Raw genomic sequence first — 14,844 nt, forward strand, 5'->3', positions numbered from 1 at the left:
GTCACCTCAGCAGATGGCTAGCAGGTGTATGTTTATTGTCAGTATTTTGTTTTTTTCTAGGCTACTTACTAGTTTCAGGAAGGTAACCCACGGTTCTTCGTTGCAAATTTGAACACCGCTGCACATTCATGTGTTGAAAGAAGAGAAGGAGGAAACTAGCAGAAATGGTTTAAGTTTTATAAGACAGTGCCAAACATATACATATTTGCTATTTTTATCCCTAAAGCTTCTGTGATTACATTGTTTAACATTTAAAGCATTACGCTCACTTAGCAACCATGTATTTATGGTGCTGCCTACATGGCAATCAAGGAATTAAAGAGTTTTAGGATGCCGACCACAAAAAGGCACAGAAGTGCTCACATTTTTCCATCACCTCAAAGCATGCGTGCGTCTTTTTCTTTTTTTAAACAGTCACCAACGAGAACAGTGGGCTTACATGTGCTTGCTAGTCAGCACCCCCCACTAATGTGCCAGTTAAAGCACACTGCCTAATGAGGGCTAAGCCTGGTGTAACCATCATGTCTGTAAACTTGTCCAAAGTCATTAGACTCAAATGTGTCTCCAGCCCTAACAGGGCCAAGGAATTGGATCTAATCTACCACAGCGATCCTGGTTTGTGATTATGAGTGTGGAAACGATCCATTTAAATGTGTAGTTTAAGTTTAGTTGTTCGTGTGAGGACGGGGTTCATTCAGAGCTTAGCTGGGCCATGTTGAGGGGAGTGGGTGGTTTTAGTGAACCACAAATGAGCTTGATGGGGTTTGTAAGAGCTAAAAACAAAACAGCTGTCTGTAGAAGTGTGTGGTCCCAGCCTCCACACACACACGAGAAACAGTATGCAAACTAACTGAACTAGCTAACTCAAGGTCAGCTTACTAACTTTTCAACTGCATCTTACAGTCCTTATCCTCAAATGGAGTTTCCTACTAAAATTACCTACAAAACATTTCCCTGATGCAAAGATACAAGGTTTCAGAAGTAGCACATTTGAGTACTGCTTACTATTTATTTTACTCTGTATACCCAACAAAACAGGGACCTACAGGTTATCACACAAACAGATTGTATTTTCAAGAATTCTTTCCTACGATGACCTACATGCAGAGTAAGAGTAAGGGCATCCTCCTGATGTTGAGTTGCAGGCCCTTTTGCACCCATTGAAGTTGTCTAAAAGCATAAATCCTTCGCTAACCTCAGTGTACTTTTTGTTACATTACATGTTCAAAACCTAAGCATTTCCTCATATTTTAGACCCCTGGGAAGAGTTAAAGAGATATTCCCTTGTTTGACACGTTTCTGTCTGCACCCGACACCACTGTGCGTCAGTCAACACTGCCCTCTGAGCAGGGTCACCACGCTACATCAGCTCCGGCTTATCTGCACTTCCACTCACATGCTCTGTTGTCGTCTTTCTGCCAGCTTCAGTGGACAGAGACAATGCTTCATGAGGCGGATGACTGAAGTTGATTTCTTTTATTTTATCACAGATTGGGAATTTATCAGATGCTAGGGCTGTCATTAAATGGCAAGTTTTTTTCATAATGGAACACAATATACAAATGAATTAATATTCGAAAAGAAGGTACAAAGGAAGTGGTAAAATCCCTACCCGGGATGCTATACAGCTGGAGGCAAAAAAAGGAGGATGGATGGTTGGATGAGGTAGAGTAGGAGACAGGGAGGCAGAAAAATAGGAAAGGCTTTGAAGAAAGAAACAAAGCAGGGAAATGAAGGTGATAGTGGTTAAGAAAGGAGAAAGCAGGGAAGGAATGCAGTAACAGTGAACATAGGATCTATAACAAACTGTACATCTAATATAACATGATTATAACTGCCAACATTTGACCAAAACTCTTTTTCAAGATGTTTAAATTAAAACATCAGCATCACCCCAAACTTAATTCTCCAACATGAACCTATATTCTCCTTATCGTACTACCAGTGGGACATTGCCTATTGTATCACTTCTCACTTTTAAGTTATACTGTGTCTGTTTGCCCATAAATATAGCGACTGATAAGTTTACCAAACAGTTATGCAGTTATACATTTTTAAATAAAAATTGAAAGAATTGAAAGCTGCTTACAGCTGTTAAAGATCTCTTCAACTTAATTTTGGATTCATGCAGAGCAAACCCTTTTTTACTGTGAGCCATAAAATCTGTGCAACCGAGAGTGCATTGGTCTGTGTGTGTGTGTGTGTGTTTGTGTGTTTGTGCGCGTGCTTGTTCAAAACTATCGTACATAACAGAATCTGTGTTTTTCCCTCTGCTATTCACATTAGACTGAGTGCAATAGAAGTGCTGCTGCTAGGCCAACTCTCTGGACGAGCCTGAGGAAACCCCTCTCTCTGTCGGCTACTGGACAGCCTGGATGCAATTAAAGTCCAATAAGAGGAAGCAAGAGAGAGAGAGAAGCAGGCATGTCAGATGTGCCCAGTATAACCAGGCTGTAGCTGCGGCGGCCAGATGTGATCCTGCTCAACCTGCTTTGGGTCTGGCACAAACCACTTGGCTATTAATGGGGGTGAATGCCACAGCTCCAGGGTGTTCCAAGTGGTAAATGGGTGCTAATAGAAGTCACAGTGACCAAATGCTACCTCAGCGCGAAGGTTAACCCGATTGGTTTCACACACCTGAAAACAAAAACGCTTATACATACAACGCTGGGGCTAAACTTAGGACTGAACATGTAGCTTGTGTAACATATAGTAGCAAATGTTTAAACCTGTGTAAATACTAAGGGTGTGTATTAAATCTAAACCTTCTTGGTACAGACAAAATGGGCCCTGAGCACAGAGAAACAAAGTACCAGAAACTAGAACATCTTGCAAGGTTTGTGTCATGTATACTTATTCTGTGATCAGATTCTTCTCGATTTAAAGCATCATTTTGCAAATTTTAAACAGTTGCCCATCATGTTTTTTCTAGTTTTTGTTTGGCGTCTTATGTGTAAACAATCAGATTGATTTGTTTTTGATTGGAAGTTAAGAGAATATAAAGATATTGTCCTTGCTTTTCTTTTTTTAGAGGTAAGGGGTTATGAACAACAATTGAAAAGTTTGGCGTCCTTTGCAGTTCTTTTTTTTTTGTTCTGCTGTATATATTTTATACTTTTGTTTACATAAAAGGTTTTAAAAAAGTATAATTTTGGTATTATATTGATATCATATTGGCAATAGTATTGAAATATTTCCCAGGATTCCTAGCCCTAGTCAATCAATACAGTGCCAAATTTAAAAATGTTTGTAGATAGCAAATTAAAATTCTTTCAATCATCAGTTCTTAGACATTTTCAGAAATATTATCAAATCATTTTCAAGCCATGCCAAAGATTTTATTGTTGTTTATATAGTTAAGCTTTGCTCTCTTTAATCAGTTCTGAAGACTTTCCTTTTCGATATTGGCTTTGTTTAATTATTTGTACTGCACAGTACTGTGAATTTCTTTGTTTTATTCTGATATTTAACAGGTTTTTGATCAAATGTTTTTAATTTGGTATTATTGTTTTAACTTTTATTCACTATTCTTAATTTTGTATTATGTTCCCTTTTTTTTTTAATTTTAATAATGATGTGTTTGATGTTTTATGTAAAGCACTTTGAATTGCACTGCTTCTGAAAAGCTATCCAAATAAAATTGCCTTGCCTTTGTTGCAGGCTGCACTTATACAGGACACTCGTTTCGACGAGCAAAATAAGCAAACACCTTAAACACCACTTGTGCATGTCAGATCAAAGGATCAGACCAAGGCGAGACTTCACTACGAGTGGTTTACGTCGCTTCATTGCGGAAATGAGTCCAGTGAGGTGATTACAGTCTGCTTTGCCTAAACAGGAAGTCCTAAAACACCCAAGCTTACCATTAAAGCTCCGGTGGAGATTAACTACGGGATCAACATGATTAGCTACTGTGGTAACACAAGCAAATCAGATTGGGTCTGTGGAGTAGGCAAAAAGATTATTTATTTTAAACAAAAGGGGATTTTAAAAGGGCAACTATTCATCCTGTAAACAAGGACCTTATGTCTTCTACAGAAGGAACAGGAGTGCCTTCTGGGCAGATATTTTTCTGTTGGCATTTCAGCCCCCGTTATATAAATCAAAGCGATCATCGGGTATTAAGAGCTTGGCATGCATTTCCTACATCCAACCATGCCACTTATACAGCTGTAAAAGAAGAATGGTTTGGCACAACAGCTACAGGAAAGATTATGTTAAGTTAAGAGTAACCATCAACAACTGGTAGCTTTCTATTATGTTGTGTTTTTTGTATGGTGTTCCATTCTTAGTGTTTACTTTAATAAATGCAGTCCGAGTGCTTTCAGCTGTGCTGTCTGAGTTCTCAGGTTTGTTTCAATTATATCCAAAACAAGACTGGATCCAGGTGGCTACCAACAATACATTGTGACCATCCTAATGGCTGGTCCTTCATTTGCAGCAACGTCATGCTGCTGCCAGCGTTGCTGTCCTTTTCTATATGAGTCTGTACATGTCAACTGCATTTTGGATCGGTTGTCATTGTGCTCGGGTCTACACAGATCAGGTCCCACTGTCCTCGAGTTTGGATAGGGTCGGTTTCACTAGGTTCTCCACAACAACCACTATCAAAATCTGCTTGATACAAATGAGGTTGGCTTATTGCACGGAACAGAAAACACTGCTTTCTAAAAACGATGAAACATTTAAGAGTCTCCACGACAATTTTAACAATGGCCTCTTTCGTTAAATAAGTGTCTTTTTCTGTTTCATGCATCTCCGCTGCTCAATAAGATTTATATTTCATTACAATTCAGCAGACTTTCAGCAGAGGCAATCTTAATGTGAAGCAAGGCGTAGTCTATATCCACAACATCCAGGATTGGTCCGTTTCTATGGGAAATTATGCCGGATGTCACTCTTTTCGACCAGATGTCTGTTACCTTTAGTTGTCTTCATGTTGTAATTTTTAAACGCTGGTGGATTTCTGAGGACTATGGTTAACTGCTCCTCAGATCTCTGCAGGGTAAAACCAGACAGCTAGCTAGACTATCTGTCCAATCAGAGTTTTCTCAACTAAAACAACCTTTGAACACACAAATGTTCCACCAAAAACTAATTTCTTCCAGAAGCTATTTTGCAATGGCACCATGACTCCGTCCGGTGCTCTGCACCGCCAAAGACGTTTGTGATTGGTTTAAAGAAAGCACATTTTTTCTCCCATGCCGGAATGCTGTTTGGACTAGCCAGACCCTCCTGTGCAGCACAGAGGAGGAAGGTCTGGCAAAGCGATCCTAGGTGAGGCGGAACACCTCTACCGTAAAGCGGCTGCATTTTTAGGCACATAAGAACACATATAAGTTAGGTGAGGCTAAACTTATCTTGCCAACAAGAGAGACTTTGTATGTTAACTTGTTACTTTTATTTTTATTTTAAAGTGACAGTAAAGCAGCTTAACACGTTATAAAAAGTCACATAGCTGTAAGCAATAGCCTTTAACGAAAGAGAATTGGTGCTCAGCCACTTTCTCTAGTTTGTCACATTGAGACAAAAATTTCACATGTGTTTCAACAACAGCCTTTGTGTGTATTGTCTGAAAGACGACCTTCAAGCCCCTTTGCGGTATCCTAACCAACCTCAATGACAAGAATTCCCATACAACAAATGAAAAAAACTCACAAATGTCAGCATATGGAGAAATCAGGCCACTAATCGTCCTTTGTCACCCGGCGACATTCCTGATGTTCACCCCTGGCAACCAGGACTTAGGGAAGCGCAGAGATTTAGTTTGACAGCCGTGTCACTGAGCTTAGTGCTTCTCAGAGCGGGGCTGAGCGCCTCTCGTGGGGGACCCCTACGGACTGTGTTTGGGTGCAGAGGGGGAGGCTGGGGTGAGCTAACATGACAACACAATGTAGTCCAACCAAGGACTCCAAAACGGTCTTTCTGCAGAACCTCAAAACAAGGTAACATATTTAATTAATGAACCGGCCTTTTTATCCACTTTGAGCCAATGTTGACAGCTGAAAGACATATTTAACAGATAGGTGTCACAACACTAAATCAGAAGTCTTGCTCTTCAAATTATTTAAGTTCATGACTATCAAGTAGCATTTAAGTATGCCCATATCCATACTCAATATCAGCAGTTGTTTTTTAGTGCACACCGCATTAGAAAGAAAAATCATATTTTGTTCCAAATATTTTGAATCTGATGTTGGATTCCAGAAGAGAATTTATGAATTAAGTAAAAAAAAATGCACATGCAAATATGAGTAAAGCAGAGACACACACAGGGACTTCACAGCCGTACCAGTTGGGAAAAGCAACCCTAAAGCACTTGTCAAACTGCAAAAAGGTCTGGAAAGATGGAGATGTATGCAGGTGTTTTTGAAGATGCCTGGCACAACTGAAACCAGCTGTCACGTAGTGAACTTGTTTCCAAAATGAATGGTGTACAGCAAACATGTAAAACTCAGCTTAGATCAAATACTGATGCATATATGAAAGTAAATCCCGAGAATAGAACCTCTAAAATCGTTTAAAGTAAATGTTAACCTTTGGCACATGACTAAATATGAAATATCTTGTCAGCATGTTTTCCTAAAAACCTAAGCAGCTGTGCTAAAATTACGACTAAATCTACAACTCAGCAGAAACTGAACTGCTGAGGTCTTTGATGCCATTTTTATGTAGTTGGTGCTGTAATTGCCCATTTTCAAAATAAAGCGGTTTTGATCCTTTGATTAGAGACAGGACCAGTTGGAAAGGCTCTTAAATGAGCACAGAGGTTCCTGACCCCAAAATAGTCTATAAATATAAAATATGTCTAACTCTAGCTACACTCTGGCCAGCAGAGGGCTGTTTCATGTTATACTGCCTTTAGCTATTCCTGTCACTTCTCGCGGGGTTCAGATAAACACTTCCTTTTCACAATCCCAAAGACATCATTAAGAAACCGCGATTATAGCTTTGAGAGTGCCTTTGGGAGGGAGGGGTATCCTGACAGCCACAGTTTCTCTTCCCTGTTTCTATTTAGCACGTAGCTAACAACTTTCCTTTCTCAGTCTTGTTGACCTGTAAGGTGAAATGTTTCTGCATGTGCCGAGAGTTTCCCTCAGACTAAAAGTAGGTCTGATCAGACAGCCTGGCTCCCTGTCTCCGACTCAGCGAGCCTCATCATTTTAAGAGCAAAGCAGCTATATTCAGGCTTCTAACGGAATGCAAACTTTATGCACACTTTTTGCATTGCCTCTTATGTTTTTGCATGAGACTTTAAAACAAATGAATAGTTTGTCTGCACACACTGAGTATCAATGTAAACATTATACTTTACTTTGGCACCAATTAAACATGTCCAACAACGGTTTCCACAATGTAAGCCCTACGCTGCAGTCCTATGTTGAAACTTGACACATTAAAACTCACTCTGAGAACACCAAACCAACATGACATGGTGCAACAGGGACAAATTGTGAGAAGAAATATGACCAAAGCGCTGGCTGCAGTATCCAGTGCTGCCGCTGCCAGGTTCTGGAGGAAAAACAATGCGAAGCGGCTGAGCAGCGAATGTTGTCGGCGGCAGAGAAGCCACCCCTGTCTTTTAATCTGACTTCAAGCTGTCTCATTGGCCGCCAGCTCCATTCTGATTTACACCACAGCAGCAATTCACAACCCAAACAAACCCCAGCCAGCTAATTATGTCAGCTTGACTCTGTCAGCTTATCATGGATGCAAAACAGAGAAAAAATTGTTGACCACAAAGGCCGACATCTCAGAGTGTAACTCTAGACCATATAATGGTGGAGCCCTGCTGCTGTCTGTTGTGGCCTGGTTGTGGATCTACTGCACTGTAGTGCATGCGTCAGGGGAGGTCTGCGGAGAGAAAGAATGCCTACAGAATACTTCATATCCCAACTCTGCCCCGTTTAATCAACATAAATGCTTATTAAATAAGTAACCAGGCCTGATGGAAAAAGAATTCCCTGGTTGTAAAGTCTGTGACATTGTTGAATCCAGAGGTTCCACAAAGGAGGCACAGAGAAAATTCTGGGCCTCCTTTAAATCACCTCCTGAATGTGTCTCAAATATGAAAATGAATCTAAATTCCAGATTTCATTATAATGCAAAATATTAAAATTCAATTACCTGTTAAATACATGAAGTCTGGTGGTACTGCATGACACCATGTTTGATGAAATGTTGACACTACAATATCTTACCAACACTAATAAATGTATGAATAAAGTTCTCTCTTTCCTGTAGAGGGTTCAACTGTAAAGCTGAACCCTCTACATTTATAAATATCAGTGTAACTATATCACCAAACTTAAGCTAGTCAGATGTTGTTCTTCAGAAAAACACAATTTAGAATCAAAAGTGACAACTATTCATCCAATAATTACCAAATTCTAGATATGTTGCTAATACAAATTTTAATAATCAAGTCCATTTTTTTTCACCCAAAGGATGCACTGACTAAGAATGTAGTCTGCAAATTGGCCAAGAAATGTTGTTGTCATTAGCTAAATCAAGCAGACAACTGTCCCTAGTAAAAAGATGAGTAGGACTTCTGCCATTTAATTCAATGTGCATCAAAGAATTGATGCAACTTTTATTATTTGCAGTAGAGCTGAGCAATGTATCGATATAACTGGTGTATGGATATCGTGACATGAGACTTGATATTGTCTTAAATTTTGGCTATACCTACATCGTAATATGGCATAAGTCTTGTCTATTCCTGGTTTTAAAGGCAACATTACAGTAAAGTGATGTCATTTTCTAAACTTACCAGACTATTTTAGCTCTTCTATTATTTGCCTTAACCCACTAAGTCATTATAGCCACATTACTGATGATTGTTTATCAAAAATCTCATTGTGTAAATATTTTGTGAAAGCACCAATAGCCAACACTACAATATGGTTGCGATATCGATATCAGGGTGTTTTGTCAAAAATATGGTGATATTTGATTTTCTCCATATCGCCCAGCCCTAATTTACAGTCGTCTAAAACCTCTGTGAAACGGTGTATTCTTAAGTTATTTCATCTCAGTTATCCACCTGACTGATTCGTCAAGTCAAGTTCAAATCAAGCAAACCAACGTATAGCTATTTAAAATCCACTCAGGATATTTAATAGGTTGACCTTCCACAATAAACAAAACTTAATATGATCAGTTAACCATCCTTTGAACCCAAAGTTTAATTCAACAATTAAAAATGGTTTAATTCAACCAGTCAGGTTATTTTTCCTATGAGAATTTTTTTTTTTTAATCATTTAGTCTGCTAGAAACCCCAGCCTGTTTGTTTGAATACTTTCCCTTACACCCTCACCCTGAGGTTTGCAAGTTTTCAAGTCTGTATGGCACCACCGAGGCATTTTTGGATCGTCCTATGTTTTTCTTCTTAAATTTCTAAATGAGTACAAAACACTAAAAAGGTATCAGGGATTACTTTTGACGAGAACAATAGATTGCTGTTTTTGCTTTTGTTTTTCTTTACGAAAGGTCCATGCCTGTTTATCGTTACAGCTTCAAAATCCGTGTGACTATTTTGTCCATCTACACTGGATAATGCTCACCTCAATGGGTTTCTCTCCAAATAATATCGGAAACGCAGATCTAGCACTGCAGCTTACTGATACTCGACTACAAAGGGCACACAAGGCATTTAATATGACGCAGATCTCCACCGCCGATCTGAAAAGGATGGGAACAGTCAGCCTTGGCTCTTAAAAGAACTTTGGGTATTTCCTTTTCTATTTGCTCCCTTGGAGACCCAAGAAATCATATTTTCTCTTTTCAGTTTGTCCGGAAACTAAAACTGATGGTCCAAGGTGGTCCATTATCATATAAAACAATCATTAAACTACATTTGCTCATCCCAGGCAGTCAGACTAATTGTTTTTTTTCTGTCTGATTATTTTTTCTGTGTTTTACCATATCAATTTTTAAAGAACAGCAAGGAAAGATAAGACAGTAAAGTATTGTAATTACTAGTGACGCACAATTACTCATTATTCGGATTATGACAGAGAGAGAGAGAGAGTGAGAGAGAGAGAGGGAGAGAGAGTGAGATGGAGAGCAGTCAGGGCTTTAATTCAAAGAGGTTTGCGTTACTGAAATGATGTTGATGACAAGAAATGCTCTGGATTCAAACAGTGTGATCACAAGCATAAACACATGTGCAAAGAATTCTGTATAAGTCTGTTTGCAATATGTTGATGGTGCAAATGCTTGACATATTTAATGATTCATAACCACCTTGATGTGGCCTCTTGGGGGTGCAACTGAGCATATTTGAGCTCATTCTAACAGTGAATCTTGGTGTATTTATTTTTATATTTTCTTTTAATCACAAATAGTCTGCCCCAGATTATCCCTTACATAAACCACTAGAGTATTAACTAATAAGGTTTTTTGTTGTTTTTTTTCCATAAAAGTCTATACTTAAATTCTACAATTTTTTTGTGGAAAATGAGTGGAAAGGTAACTTTGACTCTGACACAGTGACCTTTGAAACGTGCATGCTTTTATCATGAACGTGGGCCATAGTTTTAACAAGACACTCTAACGTGGAGCGGTCTCATAAAACCAATGCAAAGTGAACAGTTGTCTGTGTATATTTATTTCATCTTTGTTAGGACTCAGGCAAACACAGAAGCACCGACCATAAACATTACTTTCAGAAACTTGAGAACAAGCCACGTCGGTTTCTTCAAGTCCTAAACAACTGAGACAAACAGTATTTCTCAAAGTCATTTGTTTAGACTAGAGACTTCGACTGTCTTAGCAATCGAGCAAACATTAAAAGAGATGTTTGCAACGTCTGTGCCATCGCTGGAAATAAACTTAGGCCTTGGGTTTGTGAGTTGAGCGGTCTTTTTCAAAAACACAGGGATGATGAGAATAACAATGGCGGGAAAACAATAAATGGGTATCTATGAGAATAAGACTAAATTAATGTAATAATGCAGAGTGTCAGCTTATGTGAAGCTTGACATTAAATTAAACTATCAGCTATTCTATGACTAACTCAAAGTGCCTATTTCTGTGTTTACATGCAGGGAAAATGACTTGTAAATCGATGTAAATGTAGGTTTAGCCACGGGTTGATTACTGAATGGGCCCAGGGGCCCAAAGTGTCTGGGGCACCCTCGGCATTCAGCTGCAAAACGTCCCCCAAAGAGACCCGTACAAAACAGAGTGGGATGCAAACTAACCACAAAGAAACATAAACAGAGTAAAGAGACGCAAAACAGCAGCAAAGAGACTGAAATAGATACAGAAATACTATAAAAATGGGAAAAACTACAATGAGACACAATATTACTACAAAGAGACTCAATACAACAGAAGTGAGGACTCCTCGCTTCTAAATGTGCTTTGCGTTCGGTAGAGGCTGTAAATCTTTACATACAGTAAAGATGTAGACATGGTGTAAATCTTTTGCTCCTCTTTGCCCCGTGGCGGCCTCCTCTGAATGGGACTCAGTGTTCCAGTCACACCTGCTCACCTTTCACAGCCTGCAGCCCTGGGACATGGGTGAGCCGAGGCCGAGACGAGAGGCCTTGGACAGTTTGGAAAGGGGCAATGACCCGGCATACCCTTAGAAATCCTGGTAATGACTCTGGCTCTGTAGTGTTTGAACCGCTGGTTGTGGTTTTTTGCCCGTTTGCGAGGGCGTTATCACATGCTTAGGAAAGATTCATGGCTGGTCGATTTCAGAGCAGTGAATGCTGGCACACTTCGAACAGAATGAGCCCCAAAGCATGCAGTTTGCAAAGGCTTAAATAAACACACCACATAGTCTCAAGTAGCCGCGGAGAGTATGCCATGTAACATATGATGACACATATTCTGACTTCCAAGAAAGAGTCAAAAAGGAGTGCCTTATGTACTTACTCATTCTTAAAACCACTAACAATCTCTCTTACTGTGCAGCTATATGTACACAGAACATGCTGCATTAGCCACCTCATGTCTTACGTTAGCACGCAATGATTTAGCTGACAACATCAAGAAAATAAGATGTTACTTTGAGAGTCCTTTATAGTCCAAACATATAATTCTCTTGTAACTGCTATCCTGCTGTCTTGACATTATCGCCACAAAAAGTTTGATCCATAGTCTGTGTGTGCAAAACTTATAACAAATACTAGAGGTGGAAAAAAGATTGAAATGTTTTAAAGCATGCTCAGACTGGGAGAGTCTTAAACTACATTAAGAAGCACAGATGACTGCCTTAACTAACGTTAACCAGGCAGAGTGAGCGGTAGGCAGACTCCTGTTTTTCATTAGCACCAGCTTGCTAATTGGCAAGTGCAGCCAGGTAGACTTTCCAGATGGGTCTGTCCCTGTATGATTCTCAGCTCTGCTCTGAGATTTCTCCTCAGGGCTGGAAACCGAGACAAGGAAACACACTCAGCAAGGTAGTCTGCTCAGCAAGCCAGCCTTACAAAGAGTTGTATGTATGCAGGAAGCTGGACAGACTGAGAGAACACTGCTCTGCAGAGGGTATGCCACGTTAACACCACATCTCTGCACTCTGGCAACGCTGCCTGAAAAGATGCCAGAATTTTTGTTCCCCATGCCCCATGGGGTGTTGGGGGGAAGAATAATCAAGAACAGACATACTGTAGGAGGTCTTCTCTGCTCTTAACAACCTGTCCCTATAACCTATAACCTTAATTCATAATTGAACATGTTAGATTATTCAGTTACAATGCTGATTCACTCACATTTCCTGACTTTCCTCCACAGTGCTGTGAAGGAGGGTCTGACTAGTCCACATGTGTACATTCAAAGGTTGTTTTATTCGTGCAACAGAAAACTCTGATTGGACAGATAGTCTAGTTAGCTGTCTGGATTTACCCTGCAGAGATCTGAGGAGCAGTTACCCATAATTTAAAATTCCAACTCAAAGAAAACGGACTACGGAGAAAAGACATGCATCCGGCGGAATTTCCGGCAGCAACTGAATTCTTCCAGGAAGTAGAACGCCATGGATATTAGGAGTGGCATGGTTCACAAAAAAAAAACATCCGAACCATTCAGTTAGCTTGTCTTGGTTCGAAGCATGTGTGCGTCGCACGGTTTTGCCGCATGCGTGCCCGTATGTGACCTCAGACAGCGTGTTTTCCCTTTTGTGTGAAAGAAGAGGTGTGGACATAGACAGTAAAACTGGAGTGTGGAGTGCTGCAGGTCATGTGTAGAAATGGCAAGTGGGAGAGATGAGGAAGGCTGCCCGGAGTCGGAGGACACGCCAGCGTCTGGTGTGCGGAAATAAATAATTGATAAAACTGCGACTGTGTGCAAGCATTGTGCAACATGATATATATATGGTATAATATTCCCTCCCATCAACACTTCAGAATTTTTTTCTTCCAAAACAACAGAAATAACTTATTATCCGCTGCAATTTGTGTGGCCTGGATGCTAGAAAGTATCTCATTGCACTGAACTTTGTCAGGACTGAATGTTCAGGTTTTGAGAGGCGAGGTGATTGATTCCAGTTTGAGTCAGATCACCGCCTGTGGCTTAGCAGCTCACCAAAGCAAACACTCAACAACAATGCGAAAGCACAACTGCATTCAGGTTTTTGTTGTCCTGACAGCAGTGTTTGTGACATCTCAAGCTGACGGCAATCTGCAAAAGTTGCAAAAGGAATGCGTCACCAACACAAAGTCAGCAGCTGTAAGTAGAGCTGCCCTGTGGCCCAGTGACACTAAAACATACTTAATGTTATACGTAATTAATGTGAATCACATGTAAAATATGATTTTATTTAAATCGTTACACTTGATGAGCCACTAAACCTCAAACTGAACTCGACTTTTCAGACATAACTTGTAAACTAAATATTAAAACTACAAAGATTTCTAAATGTTTAGAAAGAAAATCCTACTGAAACCGAAAACATTATGTGCATAGCAGTAAGGATAATTGACATTTGGATCATATCTACACTTGGTGTTCTCTTGAATTAATAACAAATGGATCTGCCAGGGAGTGACGAATATTGGCTTAACTATAAAACTCTTCATGACCGACTTTGTTGTTTGTCCAAAGCATCAAGCTCACACTCAGTATTAATACCATACGGCCAACTTTTTGCGAGGACAAGGACAAACACATTTAAATGTCATATTTTAGATCTCGGTCTTAGCTGAATTATTGTTGTCATGCTTCCTTTTTACTGCTGAAGCAGGCCAGGACATAAACTTATGAGCAGGAGGAGGAAGAGAGAGAGGTTGCTCTGCACAATTAGGCCAATCAGACGGGCTAAACGGATTGCATCACTTCCATAGAAGCAAATAATACATTTGGTGTTATGGTGAGAACATGACGCCAGGTCTATCAGGAGATTATTTAACAAACATTTTTGAGAAAAAGACTGGCACACAAAAGATGTTTGTAATTGCAGGCTTTCTAAATAAAGTTTGGAATGCATTAAGACGACAAATACCATGAAGCTAATAGATTCAAGGGTTCATTTGGATGATTTGAGTAAGTAGTCGAGAAGGCCCTCAAAATTGACTCACGATTTGTCAGTGGAATTATTCCACTTTTTAGCAGCTTCATTGTATTTGAAGCCATGCAGCAACAACATGAAAAACTGTACACTTTGCAGAGTCCTGTAATATCCAAACCACAAAACTAACTGTGGAAATAGAGAAGAGTTATGGAAACAGGGCGGTGCGATGCCAGGCAGCGCGACGCAGGACGCCGCAATTACTTTCTCGGACCGTAAGGAAGTCTGATGTTTGCACATCACAGATGATCAAAGGCATGGAAAGGTGGGTCTTACAGGTAAAACACAAGGCCAATGTAGGCTGCAACAGGAGCTGAGTGTGTGT

General features: G+C 39.9%; 1 long non-coding RNA gene across 1 annotated transcript in view; it reads left to right on the forward strand.

Annotated features, from left to right (window-relative positions):
• Positions 1 to 3,559: 3,559 nt before the first annotated feature.
• The window catches only part of LOC117961505, a 15,179-nt gene continuing 3,894 nt past the window's right edge, over positions 3,560 to 14,844 (forward strand). The window contains exons 1-2 of the long non-coding RNA XR_004660419.1: positions 3,560 to 3,653; positions 9,286 to 9,288. This is a non-coding gene — a long non-coding RNA (uncharacterized LOC117961505). The remainder of the gene's footprint in view (positions 3,654 to 9,285; positions 9,289 to 14,844) is intronic.

This window comes from Etheostoma cragini, chromosome 18 (assembly GCF_013103735.1).
Source record: "Etheostoma cragini isolate CJK2018 chromosome 18, CSU_Ecrag_1.0, whole genome shotgun sequence".
Lineage (NCBI taxonomy): Eukaryota > Metazoa > Chordata > Actinopteri > Perciformes > Percidae > Etheostoma > Etheostoma cragini.